The sequence below is a fragment of the Carcharodon carcharias genome, chromosome 12 (assembly GCF_017639515.1).
Source record: "Carcharodon carcharias isolate sCarCar2 chromosome 12, sCarCar2.pri, whole genome shotgun sequence".
NCBI lineage: Eukaryota > Metazoa > Chordata > Chondrichthyes > Lamniformes > Lamnidae > Carcharodon > Carcharodon carcharias.
The window spans coordinates 141714913-141728915 of NC_054478.1; the positions used below are offsets into that span (position 1 = coordinate 141714913).

The 14003-nt window shown below is 39.3% G+C and overlaps 1 protein-coding gene across 35 annotated transcripts in view; it reads left to right on the forward strand.

The window, feature by feature from the left end:
* The window catches only part of LOC121285233 (poly(rC)-binding protein 3), a 171305-nt gene that overhangs the window by 86859 nt on the left and 70443 nt on the right, over positions 1-14003 (forward strand). For 33 of the 35 annotated variants that reach the window (XR_005944614.1, XR_005944615.1, XM_041201560.1 and 30 more), the window contains one exon: positions 6037-6125. The exons of the other annotated variants lie outside the window; for them this stretch is intronic. The gene's annotated coding sequence lies outside the window, so the exon portion shown is untranslated. The remainder of the gene's footprint in view (positions 1-6036; positions 6126-14003) is intronic. 35 annotated transcript variants of the gene reach the window in all.

Here is a 14003-nt window from a genome sequence, read left to right on the forward strand (position 1 = left end):
GAGAGGTTTTGAATGCTTTAACTACAGAGAGGTCTACTACTTTTGATCTCAAAGATTTGTGAAGGAGAAAAATGGAAGAGGCTTGCAACCATAATACTTTATAGAATAACGTTGGTCGCTACAATTTGTCAGTTCTGACCAGTTGCTTGTAAAAAGCTTGCACATAATAGGCAGAGCATTGTGTAACAAAGAAAAAATGACTTCAGAAGGTAGCAACAATACAGTGGAAGATTAACAGCATATTACCCTGTTGCTAACTTTCACAACATATGCAAGCACTGGCTTCCATCAGAAATTCTTAGATTTAGTTTCATTACTCTGTTGTTTTCAGAAAAAATAACATTGGCAGCTTTCAGATCAATACATTACGAGTCATTTTTAAAGGATAGTGCACACCCGAGTGAATATAAGGTCAAAGTATCATAATATACTGTTTCAATTTCATATCTGACTGTAGTGATTATACATTCCTTGTTTTTATGTATGATGTAAGATTAACTGTATTATACTTGATTTAATTAAGAAATTACCTGCAGTTGATTACTGAAATATTCTATCTGTCAGTGGTTTTATAACTTGGCATTCGTAAGGTGAAGTATTTTTAATGAACATGAAAAAAATGGGATTCCATTTCTTGCAACTTCGTGCCATTTGACTTTCAATTGTAGCTGAGGGTGTGGTGGGGCAGGGGAATGTGACTTGAATTAGATAAATCTGGATTATGTAACTTATTATTGAAGAGTCCAATCAAGAAATTACCACTTTGTATCTTGGATATATATAAATATGCCTTTTTTATTCATTCATGGGATGTGGGCATCACTGGCTGGGCCAGCATTTATTGCCCATCCCTAATTGCCCTCGAGAAGGTGGTGGTGAGATGCTGCCTTGAATCGCTGCAGTCTATCTGGTGTAGGTACACCCATAGTGCTGTTAGGGAGGGAGTTCCAGGACTTTGACCCAGTGACAGTGATGGAATGGTGACATATTTCCAAGTCAGGATTGGTGTGGCTTGGAGAGAAACTTCCAGAGAGTGATGTTCCCATGTATCTGCCGCCCTTGTCCTTCTAGATGATAGCAGTCATGGGTTTGGAAGATGTTGTCTAAGGGGCCTTGGTGAGTTCCTGCAGTGCATTTTGTAGTTGGCACACACTGCTGCCACTGTGCGACGGTGGTGGAGGCAGTGAATGCTTGTGGATGGGGTGCATTGTCCTGGATAGTGTCATGTTTCTTGTATTGTTGGAGCTGCACTCATCCAGGCTAGTGGGGAGTTTTCCGCTAGCTTCTTAACTAGAGCGAGAAAGCAATTGAACACCACCATTCTTCTTTGATACGTTATCACTTTTGCGAACTGAAAACTAAACTTGGAATGTTGAACAATTTGCATAGAGAACTCAAGTGCAGGCCTTGAGCTTTGACTGGGATGAAACTTAAATAATTGTATTGTAAGTTCATTTCTAGTTGTTAAAGCATAAGGGTGGCACCCAAACCCTGGAAGGAATGAAAGAAGTTTCACAAGATTGATCATGAGTATCTGAATGATATGAGCAAAAGTTATAAAAACTTGCATTCCAACCTTAAAAGAAGACACAAATGAAGAGGGGCTTTAGAGACTTGTATAAGATAATGTTGAGTAGAATAAAAGACTTGTATTAAGCCTTTCATCTGCTCAGGAGGCTCCTAAGATCTTAACAGGAAATAAAGTACATTTTTGAAGGATAGTCATTCTTATAATGTAGGAAATACAGCAGCCACTGTACACACAGCAATGTAATACTGACCAAGCAATCTATTTTGATGTTGATGGAGGGATAGCCATTGACCAAGGCACCAGGGAGAGCTTCCCTACTCATCTTTGTAAAGGTGTGATGGCCCATGAGGAGGAAAAACCTATATTTATCTTGGAGTGATGGTCCCTTTAAGAATTAGGTTTCTCTGAAAGCAGATTTACGGTAAAGCGCTTGGCTTTCAGTAACTGATTGTGACCGGGCTGCCTGGGAAATAAACAATAGAGAAAAAAAGTCAATGTAAGTTAATTATAGGGGGTGGTTCTGTGTTCAAGCAGTTTACTTGAGATTTTGGACTAAGGCTGTAAAAGAGACAACATCTCTCTCAAATAGAGTTAAATTGAAATTTTGTGTTGGCTAAAAGAGTGAAACTCTTAACTGAAGGGCTCCTAAAAGTAAGTTGAACTTCTGGTAAAGCCAAGCTGAGAGAGCTTTAGATGCAAAACTCCAGAGTTAAAGAATATTAGAAGCAGGAGAGTTCTGACCAGGGATGGCTATGCTTAAGATGCCTGTGTTGAACAAGGAGTTTGCAACCAAATGACAGTTGGAGGAGATTTGAAGGTTCAAACTTGCCAGAAGAAGGCCCAAGAAACCTCAACCCTTATACAAATCTTCAAAGCAGTACTCCGACTAAGTGGTCCAAATTTTTGGTTAAGTATCTGACTGAGTTTTGGGGTGAAAGTCTAATGAGCTCGACTTATTATTTTAGATTGGTGGTTAAGGGTAGCTGATAGCATACTCTGGATTGGGCAGCACTTGCTGAACAAACAGCATGTTCTTTTGGTAGTTTGTAATAGGCAGAGTACAGACTCTATTCAACCAGAAAGAGCTTGCAAAACCCAAAACCTCTCCTGTTAGATATGATTCCGTGATTGGGCAGCATTTTGCTGAACAATCTGGAGTGTTTTATTAGCTACACTAATAACCAATTTAAGATGATCAATCAAACTCTTAACATGGCTCATTTATGCTTGCTAGAAGCGACATACATTCATACACAGAAACCTGTTCTCTGCAAACAAAAGGAATATGTTCAGGCCTTGCACCTTTTTTTGAATTACCTGGGTGCTTGGGGAGCCTATAGTTTTCCCCATTGCGTTCGCCATAGTAATACCTTGGCCAATCAATGAGCACCCTTTTCTTCTGTAGTATAGGTTGTTTGAAATTTGGCATTCTTGCGGTTGCCCTGAAGAGTGCAGGATGAAAAGCTTTGGCAACATCTCTCTCTTCGGCAATATTCAAGGTCTGTACTACCAAGCAACTGTTTTATATCTCATTTTTAGTTAAGGCGCAGAGAAAAAATGAACTTGCACTAAATAGACAAATATTAAAGTGTTTACTACCTCAAGCTTCCACCTCCAGTATTGGGAGTAAAAAAAAACGTGCTTGCACTGAATTCCCTCGTGCACCAAATTCCTGACTTTAGCACTCTCTGTTAATGCTGCACTTTTGCTCGCTGTTTTGCTCGCTCTTTATTTATGAGGCAGTTTAATGGTATGTGGGGTAGTAACATTCTGTGGAAAGTTGAGTTATACTTGCTGATTGGCAGCCCTCATCTGTAGCTTGTCATTTGGTTGCCTTGTAGTGATTTTTGCCAGTTTTAATGAGTTATGTTTGTGGTTCAAGGTAACTAATACTTTTCTGCGATCATTTGAGTTGGATTTTAAATATTTTGATGGCATTAAATATCTGATGAGTAGCTTGCCCATTTTCAAGGAAAATGTAGCACTTTTGTCTCCCTACCCACAGAAAATATCCTTGCAATGTCAATTCTAGAAATAGAATATCTTAAACCCCAGCATTGAAATTAATAGTTAATCTTTCAGCAACTAAATTACATGCTATTGTTTATTTTTTGTCTGTCACTGAAATGGTCCAGAAGATTGTTCATGTGCTTCACATTCCAAATATATTAAGCCCTTGGTTTCCTTTGTCCAGTAATATAAGCAGTGGAAATGATTCATTTCATAATATTTTGCTGATGGCAACGGCAGATGGTACTGCACACAAAATCAGATATAGACAGCTTTTGAGGGGGGTGGAGGGGGTGATGGGGAAAGAGAGAGAAGATGCCCATTGTTAACGTATTGAGCTGCTTACTTTTGTTGAATATTGGTTTTAGCTAGAAGGCCACAACACATGTATTGAAATGAGCCTGTCGCTTAATGCAGCACAAGGCAGAATTTTCCATTAGTTCTCCTCATCTAGAGGACAGAAGCACCCTTAATAACTGTTTTAGGTCACTGCTCTGTTCGTGACAAGTTAATAAAAACAAGGTGCATTATGTATGATGCTTGATGAAAAAGGTTGGAGTAGATTTCATCCTGTCACCTTCTATATCAAATGTTAATCTTGGTATAATACTGATTTACACTATGGACATTTATGTCTGAGATAATAGTCCAAAGATGTTGCTCGTGTGGAAATAAAAAAAGCTTGTGAAACATTGTGCTACTAATTAACTAAAATAGTTTTGCGTTGAGTGGGTAATTTTTTTTTCCCCCATTTGCGGTGCAAGGCCACAGTACTGAAGCATTATAGTGCCTGATTTTGGCAACATTGTCCTGGTTTTCTTTAAAAAGAACAGCAGAGTGAACATTCATCAGTAATGAATACCAGTCTTTACACTAATTAACTGAGCCATCACAAGCAAGATTTTAAGGAAGTTTCCTACAAGTGAGAAACTTGCCATGGCTAGTTTAGATTTGGCTTTGCACTAGGTCATTGCTGTTGAATTTGCATGGGTAGATTAGAAAAGGAAAAAAGACCCTATAGCTCAAGTCCATGATCACCTTATTCTTGATATATTTCTTTAAACCCAATTATCAGTTAAATAATCATGTTCTTGGTACCACAGGCATAACAAAGTATAGTAATAGCTTGAGTTAGAATTTCCCTTCTCTTGAATTAAAATTATTCTTGGATTATTTGTGGGTTACAATTGATTTCTGCCAGCATTACTGTAGCATCTGGAATTCCATTTCTTGTAGCATGATGCCATTGACTTTAAATTGAATTTGGAACTGATGGTGGCAGGAGGATATGACTTGAATTAGATGAATGAATGTCTTAATTTATGTACGAGGATTCCAACTATAACAAGAATAATAGAGTTATATAGTACCATTAATGTAGTAAAAATGCCTTGAGGTGGTTCACGCAAGAGTAAATCCAAATTAGATTTGACACCAAGCCATGTATGACAGGTGACCAAAAACTTTGATCCAAGAGTGTCTTAAGGAGTGTCTTAAAGGAGGGGGAGGGCTTAGGGATGGAACTCCAGAGTTTGGTCTAAGCAGTTGAAGACATGGTCATCATTGCTGATGTGAAATTAATATTGTGTATTTTGTTATTTTTCCATGAGCCAGGCTATAAATAATTGATGAACAGAATTTACGTTCAAGGAGTATCCCCCTTTCAAGTTCAGATGATGAGCTGCCTCATCTTCTTCATCTGAGCTTCTCTAACTTGTTCTATTGTTGTGGGTATTGAAGGGCAAGTCATTCAAGGGTAAACAAGCGCAAGCTTGCACTTTTCACTTTTTTCCCAAAATTAGAATTAGTTCAAAATTCAAACTCCCTGCAAGCTCTCTTCCAAAGGAAATCATGTGAAATAGAAGTGCTATGCTGCATCTCCTGCCTGATTGAGGCATCCCCTGATTATTGCCGAGAAGCTAAATTTCTGTCTTCACTGCAGTTGGATTCTATTTTGTGTCGCATGTGGGCAGTCCCTTTTAATTATGCAGTCATATTTTGACAGCTTCATCTTATCTTGAACTCTAATCTAGAGTTCCCTGACTGATTTAGTATATGTCCATTTGCTTAAGATGAAAGAACCCGTTGAAAATCTTGCAAGAGCTCTGGAATTCTCTTGCCCTTTTTGGAGCAAAATTCTAACCTTATGAGTTCATAGCAGTTGGGGTATGGGGTACATGCTTTGAAATTGAATCTAGTTCACAAATGATTGGACCAGATGTTCTTCACAATTTGCCTGGTGTTGCACCTCGATTCAGGCATCAGAATTAAGGTATCAGAAGAAAAGTGCAGCAGAGAGATCATGGCTTATTTCTGCCTGTAATATACCAAGATAAGCCAATTGAGATCTTTATTTCCATTTTTCTCCTTTTTTTGAAATTCTCCTGGCTTCCTTGAGCAACTTCTGGTTTAATCACTAGCTGAATTGAACCCTTTCAATTTCCCAATCTGGACAAAATTCTGTGTTAACAGGTCTTGTGTCCCCTCTGTTTCAGGCAACGATAGGAAACGCTGTAACATCAACTGGTGACAGAAACCTGCTTGTACATCTCTCCCTAAATCTATTTTTAAAAAACACCGCAAGGTAAGTGGAAATAATAACGAAGTATTTACTGTGTAGATTAAATAATTAAAAAGCAGGAAGTTTTACCATGTTGGTGTTTACTTTATCAGGATTTGCTATTTGAACCTGAGATTTTCCTTTTAAAAACTTCAACAGGTCTTGTGTAAGCCATGCTGCTTCAGTGGTATGTTTTAAAAAAAAACACATGGGATACTAGAATTCTAGAATGTGATTGGCTTTTACTTTTCTCAAAGTAGTACATTTATATGATGTCATTCTTGGCTTAGCGGTCAGATTCCTTCCTACTTTTGAGTCGGAAGGTTATGGGTTCAAATGCCACTCCAGAGACTTAATCAAGCAGTGTGAGCCATGAGATCCATTAACAGGTGGAGAAGACAGCGAATTAACATGTAGAATGGTCCCAGCTGAATATTTTGAGGCATCTAGCAAATTAAAATTTGCAATGGAGCTGAATTCTAATATAATATGAATCTGATTATAATTCAGCTTTCTATGTTCACTGAAGAAAGCTGTGTAATGATTGTATCCAGCCTCGCCTCACCAAGTTAACTTAGCCTTAGAAACATTGAAGGATCAAATGTACAAAAGGCAACTGTTGCTCAAATGTTGCAAATATGTAATATGAGTCAACTCCTATAGGATTTTGAGTGCATAAGGCAGTGACTGACTCCTTTGAATCCAAAAGGAATCTATGGCAGACTAATATTTAAGCATTTGAGATTCCGTTCTTAAGGTATCTTGCACAATTTAAAAGTGCAGTTATGAAAGTCGTGTCCGTTCCTACTAAGTGTCTTCAATGTGAGACCTATTTTGAAGCTTGTTAGTTGGCAAAGTAAGCACAGGCCTGTAAGTTTAAAAGGCTTGCAATTGGTGCCATTCTTGCTGATAAAAAGTCTTAACCTTGACACTTCCGGTGGTGCTGAATGCTGCAGGGCAGCGTTCCTTTAATTTGGAGTTGAAATGTTGCAGCTTGTATTAATGTAGTTCACGTTCCTGATTCTTGCATCCATCTGATGTGGGACTGTGGCACAAACCAAACCAAGTGTGTCATGCCATGCAATCCACCCAACTGGTTTTAAATTCTAGCTCTGATTTAGAGCTTTCAAAGTAGTGAGCTTTATGTAATAAACTTGACTTCATATTCCTCTATAATGCGCAGTGCTGCAATTTGTGTTTTTTGACCCTTATGCTCATTTGGAAGATGAAGGTGAATTAGTGAGGTTAATAGTATTGATTAACAGGATGTGTCCTACACCCTGAGGGGCTACAACCCTTGCCATTTGTTCATTTCCCATCCTAGGACCTTGGATTGAGTGTGGTTCATTTTCACGCCCTTCTGGAACAATTAGTCATAGGGGTGGTTATGACCGTGTAGTGTACTGACAGGCCTCAAGGTGAATGCTGTGCCCTTGCTAGGGGCAACATACAAGTCTACATATATGAGAGGGCTGGTAGCAAGAGTTTAGTGTACCTCTGTTCTCCTGAATCTGCTGATTTATTTTCCCATCTTTCCTTGTAGAAGAGCCTCCCTAACCTTGTAAGTACAGTACAACTTATTTACTAGCTTACAATAAATTCAACATTTACTTAAATTTTCCCATGTCAATGATTAGAATAATGCCTGGTCTCCACTAAGCAACCCCTAATATTAGTGTTCACATAAAAAGCACGGAGCTTTATGAAGGCTTGAACATGTTTGTATAAATCAGACCAGGCTGACTCCTTTTGAAAACCATTCCTTAAATTCATAGGAGCTGAGACCTGATTTGTTAAATCTACTTGGAAGCTAATTTCAGTTTATTTTTAAGCTATGAATTTCAAAAATGATGAATGAAAAACAAAAATGTAATGGGTGATGTACTAGAAACTGCTTTTGTGGGAAGAAGTTAAATAGAAAAATCTAACAATCTAGCATATTGATGACCCTGAGCCAGTGACTATAAAATTTGACAGCTTTTCATTAAAATAGTAGTAAATGAGTGGTCTCATATTTCCTCATTAAGTATAATTGTCAGGTTTCATTTCTTCTTGGAATTTTTGATACAGTTAAAGATATGTGATGGGCAACTATTATGATAGGCATAATTTCTTGAGTTGCCCTGGATTATCTGTTGGGTTACAGTGCTGGCTGGCATTTTTTTGAATTTGATTTGGTCTCTGATAAATATCTGAACCATTGCTCCTACTTTTTTTTAGGGGATTTTGGAGAGAAAATTCAACAAATTCTACTTCATTCCTGGCTCATGCCAGAAGTGGATCAGGAAATTATTCAACACCTAGCTATTGATGTTTTGTCCATTGAATTGAATGGGTGGATGATTATGGACTTGGAGTCCTGATATGCACTTAGGAAGTGCAGAAGATTAATTTTCACCCATTGTTTCCAAGAGAGTGTTCTGTGTAAATTATGAAGGGCATTCCCAAATTTGTGGAAGAACATGTTCCGTAGAATATACAGTATATGTAAACTGACCTTGCATTGTACAATCTTCACATCTCTTGGTGAGCACATTAATCAATTCAATACACTATGACAAGCTCCTGCTCACAGTGGTCTACACTCTTTAAAGGCCATTGTGGATGAAATTTGGAGTAGGTTTTCAGACTGGAGGGAAACCCAGGGATAGGTTTTAGGACACCTTTGATATGTTAATGACCTGGACTTGGGTATACATGGTATACTTTCAAAGTTCACAGTTGGCATGAAAATTGGAAATGTTGTAAGCAGTAGAGGTTAGCAGCAGACTTCAGGAAGACATACACTCAATGGTAACTTTTGTAAATCATCCATTGCTTTCAATATCGATCTTGTGACTTGCTAAGATGTTAGCCATGTTTCAGTGGCCTTATGCCTCTGAGTCAGGAGGTTGTGGGCTCAACCCTGACTCTGGAGACTTGACCACAAAATCTAGGCTGACACGACCAATGTAGTACTGAGGGAGTGCTGCAGTGTCAGAGGGACTGCTTTTCAGAAGAGGCATTCAGCTGAGATACTGTATCTTTTTCTGTTGGATCCAAGGCCAATATTTATCCCTTAATCAAAATTAGATTAACCTGGATTTTATGTTGATAAGGTGAGGCTAACAGTGTTCACTTATTATGAAGTAAATGGGACAGCAGTGTCTGGCATTCATATATGCATATTTAAATACAGAAATCTAAATGTTGTTGTCACACTTACCCCCACTCCTCCACAGGCTATGCTGTGACAGCCCTCTGCAGTAAAATTATTGTAATGGTGTAAACTTGTACCACCCACTTGCTACCTATCAAGCAGGTCAGAAGAAGTTGGAACTGGTGCATTCAGAGTATGCTGTGATAATTACTGCAAAACAATCTCTTTGGCACTGAAAATAAACTTTTATAAGTGTGTAGTTTCATTTGTTTGGATTTTAATTGGAATTTTTTTTAAATGAGAGAATTTAACTAACTTTTTTGTGTCTTTTATCTCAATCACAGCTTACTTTCACAGTTTTAGTTTTGCTTTCTGTACCTGATTTAAATCTAACTTGCACTTCCTGGTTTAGACTCTGTCTCAGTGAGATTCTTCAATTTGAATGGTTAAAGAGTCTTGCTGTTTCTTGTCCTACTCAAATGTCACAGCTCCCCTGTTGAGGGTACCACTGTGGATTAGAAGCCCAGTGAAAGTAAGTCTCTGCTCAAAAGCCTGCAAAGTAAAATCTGTAGACAGTTATCAATGTTGTGAAATGTGAGCATCGTTCTTTTGGCACCAACTTAAACACAATCTGTAGTCTCATGGTCTGGCCTATCCCCCATTCTACCATTATCACCAAGCCAAGGGATCAACCCTGGTTCAATGATGAGTGCAGGAAGGCATGCCAGGAGCAGCACCAGGCATGTCTAAAAATGAGATCAACCCAGTGAGGCTACAGCACAGGACTACTTGGGTGCCAAACGGCATAAGCAGCAAGAGATAGATGGACCTAAGTGTTTCCGCAACCAAGCACTGCAGTCCTGCCAGATCCAGTCATGAATGCTGATAGACAATTAAACAACTCACTGGAGTAGGAAGCTCTGCAAGTATCCTAACCCTCAATGATGGGGGAGCCCAGTATGTCAGTCTTCAGCCAATTTGATACCCTCAGGGTGATATCAAGAAATGGCGAAGGCACTGGATACTGCAAAGGCAATAGGCCCTGACGATATTTCGGCAATAGCACTGAAGACTTATGCTCTAAAACTTGCTGCGCCCCTAGCCAAGCTGTTCCAGTACAGCTACAACACTGGCATCCAGCCGGCAATGTGGAAAATTGCCCAGCTATGCCCTACACAGCATGACATGACCAACCTGGCCGATTACCGCCCCATCAGTCAACACTTGATTATCAGTAAAGTGATGGAAGGGTCATCAACAGTGCTGTCAAGCTACACTTGCTTCACAAACTGTTCACTGATGCTCAGTTTGGGTTCTGCCTGGGCCACTCAGCTCCTGACCTCAGTACCTTGGTTCAAACATGGAAAAAAGAGCTGAACTCCAGAGGTGAGGTGAGAGTGACTGCCCTTGACATCAAGGCAGCTTTAACCGAGTGTGGCATCAAGGAGCCCTAGCAAAACTGGAGTCAGTGGGAATCGGGCAAAACGCTATGCTGGTTGGAGTCATACCTAGCACAAAGGAAGATGGTTGTGGTCATTGGAGGTCAATCATCTCAGTCCCAGGACATCACTGCAGGAGTTCCTCAGGGTAGTGCCCTAGGCCCAACCATCTTCAGCTGCTTCATCAATGGCCTTCCTTCCATCATAAGGTAAGAAGTGGGGATGTTTGCTGATGATTGCACAATGCTCAACACCATTTGTGACGACTCAGATACTAAAGCAATCCAGCAAGACTTGGACAGTACCCAGGCTTGGGCTGATAAGTGGCAAGTAACACTGACACTACACAACTGCCAGACAATGACCTTCTCCAACATGAGAGAATCTAAGCATCACCCCTTGATATTCAATGGCATTACCACTGCTGAATCTGGCACTATCAACATCCTGGGGGTTACCATTGACCAGAAACTGAACTGAACGGTTTTTCCTAGACTAGCCATATAAACATTGGCTACAAGAGCAGGTTAGAAGCTAGGAATCCTGTGGCAAGTAACTCACTTCCTGACTCTCCAAAGCCTGTCCACCATCTACAAGGGCACCAGTCTGGGATGTGATGGAGTGTACTTCACTTGCCTGGATGAGTGCCTGTCCCAACAACACTCAAAGCTTGACACCATCTAGGACAAAGCCCATTTGATTAGCACCCCATCTGCAAATATTCACTCCCTCCGCCACCAGCACACAGTAGCAGCAGTGTGTACCATCTACAAGGTGCACTGCACAAGGCTCCTTAGGCAGCAACTTCCAAACCTATGATTGCTACCACCTAGAAGGACAAGGGTAGCAGACACATGGGAACACCACCACCTAGAAGTTCCCCTCCAAGCCACTCACCTTCCTGACTTGGGAAAAAAAAGCATTGTTCCTTCACTGTCGCTGGGTCAAAATCCTGGAACTCCCTCCATAACAGCACTGTGGGTGTACCTGCAGCGATTAAAGAAGGCAGCTCACCACCACCTTCTCAAGGGCAACTAGGGATGGGTAATAAATGCTGGACTAGCCAGCGGCACCCACATCTCATGAATTAATTACAAAAATTTGCAGATTAATGTAATCTAAGCATTCAAAAGTAAGACTTTTGTCTTACGGTTTATATTCTCAAAATTGCTTGAGAACTGAATGTTTTGCCACATCATCCTCCAGCTCTGCATCATTTACGTGTACTTGATATTTTAAACTTTGTTCTATACTTGTAGACTGGTTATCTGATTAAACTGAGAGGTGTGATCACTGGCAACTGAAAAGGTTTTTGATTAGTAATACCTTGGTTTGCCTTTGAAAGTCATGGATTCTGTAACTTATTATGTAGTGATTTACACTGTAGCCTGTCATTTACCCAGATCTATGATTCGCTATAAAATGAACACATCAAGAAATGCTGTAAAAATATTTTCGTTGAAAAGAAAACTGCTCTAAACTATATAAAAATATAAATAATCAATCAATTTGTAAAATAAAGAGCAAAACAAATGCTTAACATTGCAGTTTGCATTTAATTATTTTGATTAAAGATAAAAACACAACAGGCCGCCTATTCATGTTTAAAATGAGGACATAACGGATGCAGTGAAGTGTTTCCTGAATCTGCCACAATTCAGAAATAAGCAGCATTGTGGACACATTTGGCTTGAAGGGAGATACTGGGTGGTTGGTTGAGGTCGCTGAGCATTTTGCTCATTCCTGCTCATTCCCTTCACCCTTTTCCCCCCTTGCAGTTCTATACATATATCAATAAATATCTTCTTTGAAAAAAGTTCCATGTTAAGTTGTGTTCACCAGAAGGCTGTTTGGAGTCCAATGAAATGTACCTGGATTTCTAAACTGGAAGATTAACAACGGTCCCAGTAAGCTGACTTAGCCTTTCGTAGAGCTCTTTCTGAGCTGTGGTAATACTGGCGCAGTATGGTAGCCTGCAGCTGTCTGGTCAGAGAAGTGGTCTTTTTATTCGTGCCATCGGAATGATGAGACGCTTTAACGTACAGTAGTCAGAAGACTGGAGCGGAGGATTTGGGAAAAGGTTTTGTCACGTGCCTGGGACCCTGGCTCATATGATTCAGTTTTGTCCAATCAGAGTATTCTGCTCATTTTGGATAGGACAGACAGAATCGCTATTTTGTCTCAACGTTATTTTTTTTCCTTCAATTGTTGAACAGTGTGTGTGACCATCTGTTCATATCCACATCAAGCAAAAAAAGTGGGGCAAGAACAAAGCTGCTTTTTGGGGGTAAGATGATTTCGAAGGATTTAGCTATGTCATTAACACAGACAACTAAAATGTCCCATTTTTGTAATTGTACAAATTGTCTGAACGGCCAGATGCCATTCTCCTTGTATTGTGCAGTATTGGTCAGTTTTATTTCTCAGTTGCTGATTTGATTTAAGAGCTTGATTAAAAAAAATCTTTTGTTAATGTCAATGAAGAACTTTGGATTTGGTAAGAATTTAAATTTTTTTTCATTGTATGTTTTAGCTTTCCAGTTGAAGGTGCTAACTTTGGTGATTTTTACACTGTAATTGGACATTATTGCTTTGATTCAAATGCACAACAGTAATTTGTCCACTCCCTCTTTATAGAAACCATATGGTCAGGCAGAGCATTGTGTGACAAAGTCTACTCCGTGTTGGTGTTTGTTAGTCCTAAGGCTCATTAGCCCAAGAGATCACTCGCTATTTTATTCAATTGTGGAATGCATTTTAGTACTCTGTATATTTGTGAATTTATTCATGTTTGAACAAGTAAGATTTATAGTAAAAACATTTTACTTAAATATTTCAGTTTTAACAAGGTCTTGCATTGCGGGAGGGGGTGAGATTGGGAGACAGTGTTGGGTAGTATTTTACATATGATTATTTATTATAAACCTGCTCCTGATTCTAGTTGCTGTGGTCAGAAATTGGACTTAGTGGCATGAAAATTGGTCAGAACGATTTAAAAATAAATGCTCAAAAATATTTTGAGGAAAGCGAGCAAATTTTAACCTATTTGAGGCTGATGTGTGTAACGAAGATTTCTTAATAGCTTATTATTAGACTTTGGAGTGCGGCAATTGCATGGAAGATTTGCCTCTGTACTGTATAATAAATTGGAACAGATTTCAGATCACAGTCACTACAATGTCATTCTACTAGCTTTATGAAGTAATCCGATACCATATTGCGATCTGATTGTGTGCTTTTCAATTAACTGAAACACTGGAGAACTTTGGGTTGGATGTGCAATTAAATATTTACCTGCTTAATTTGATTGAATGGTGTTACTTT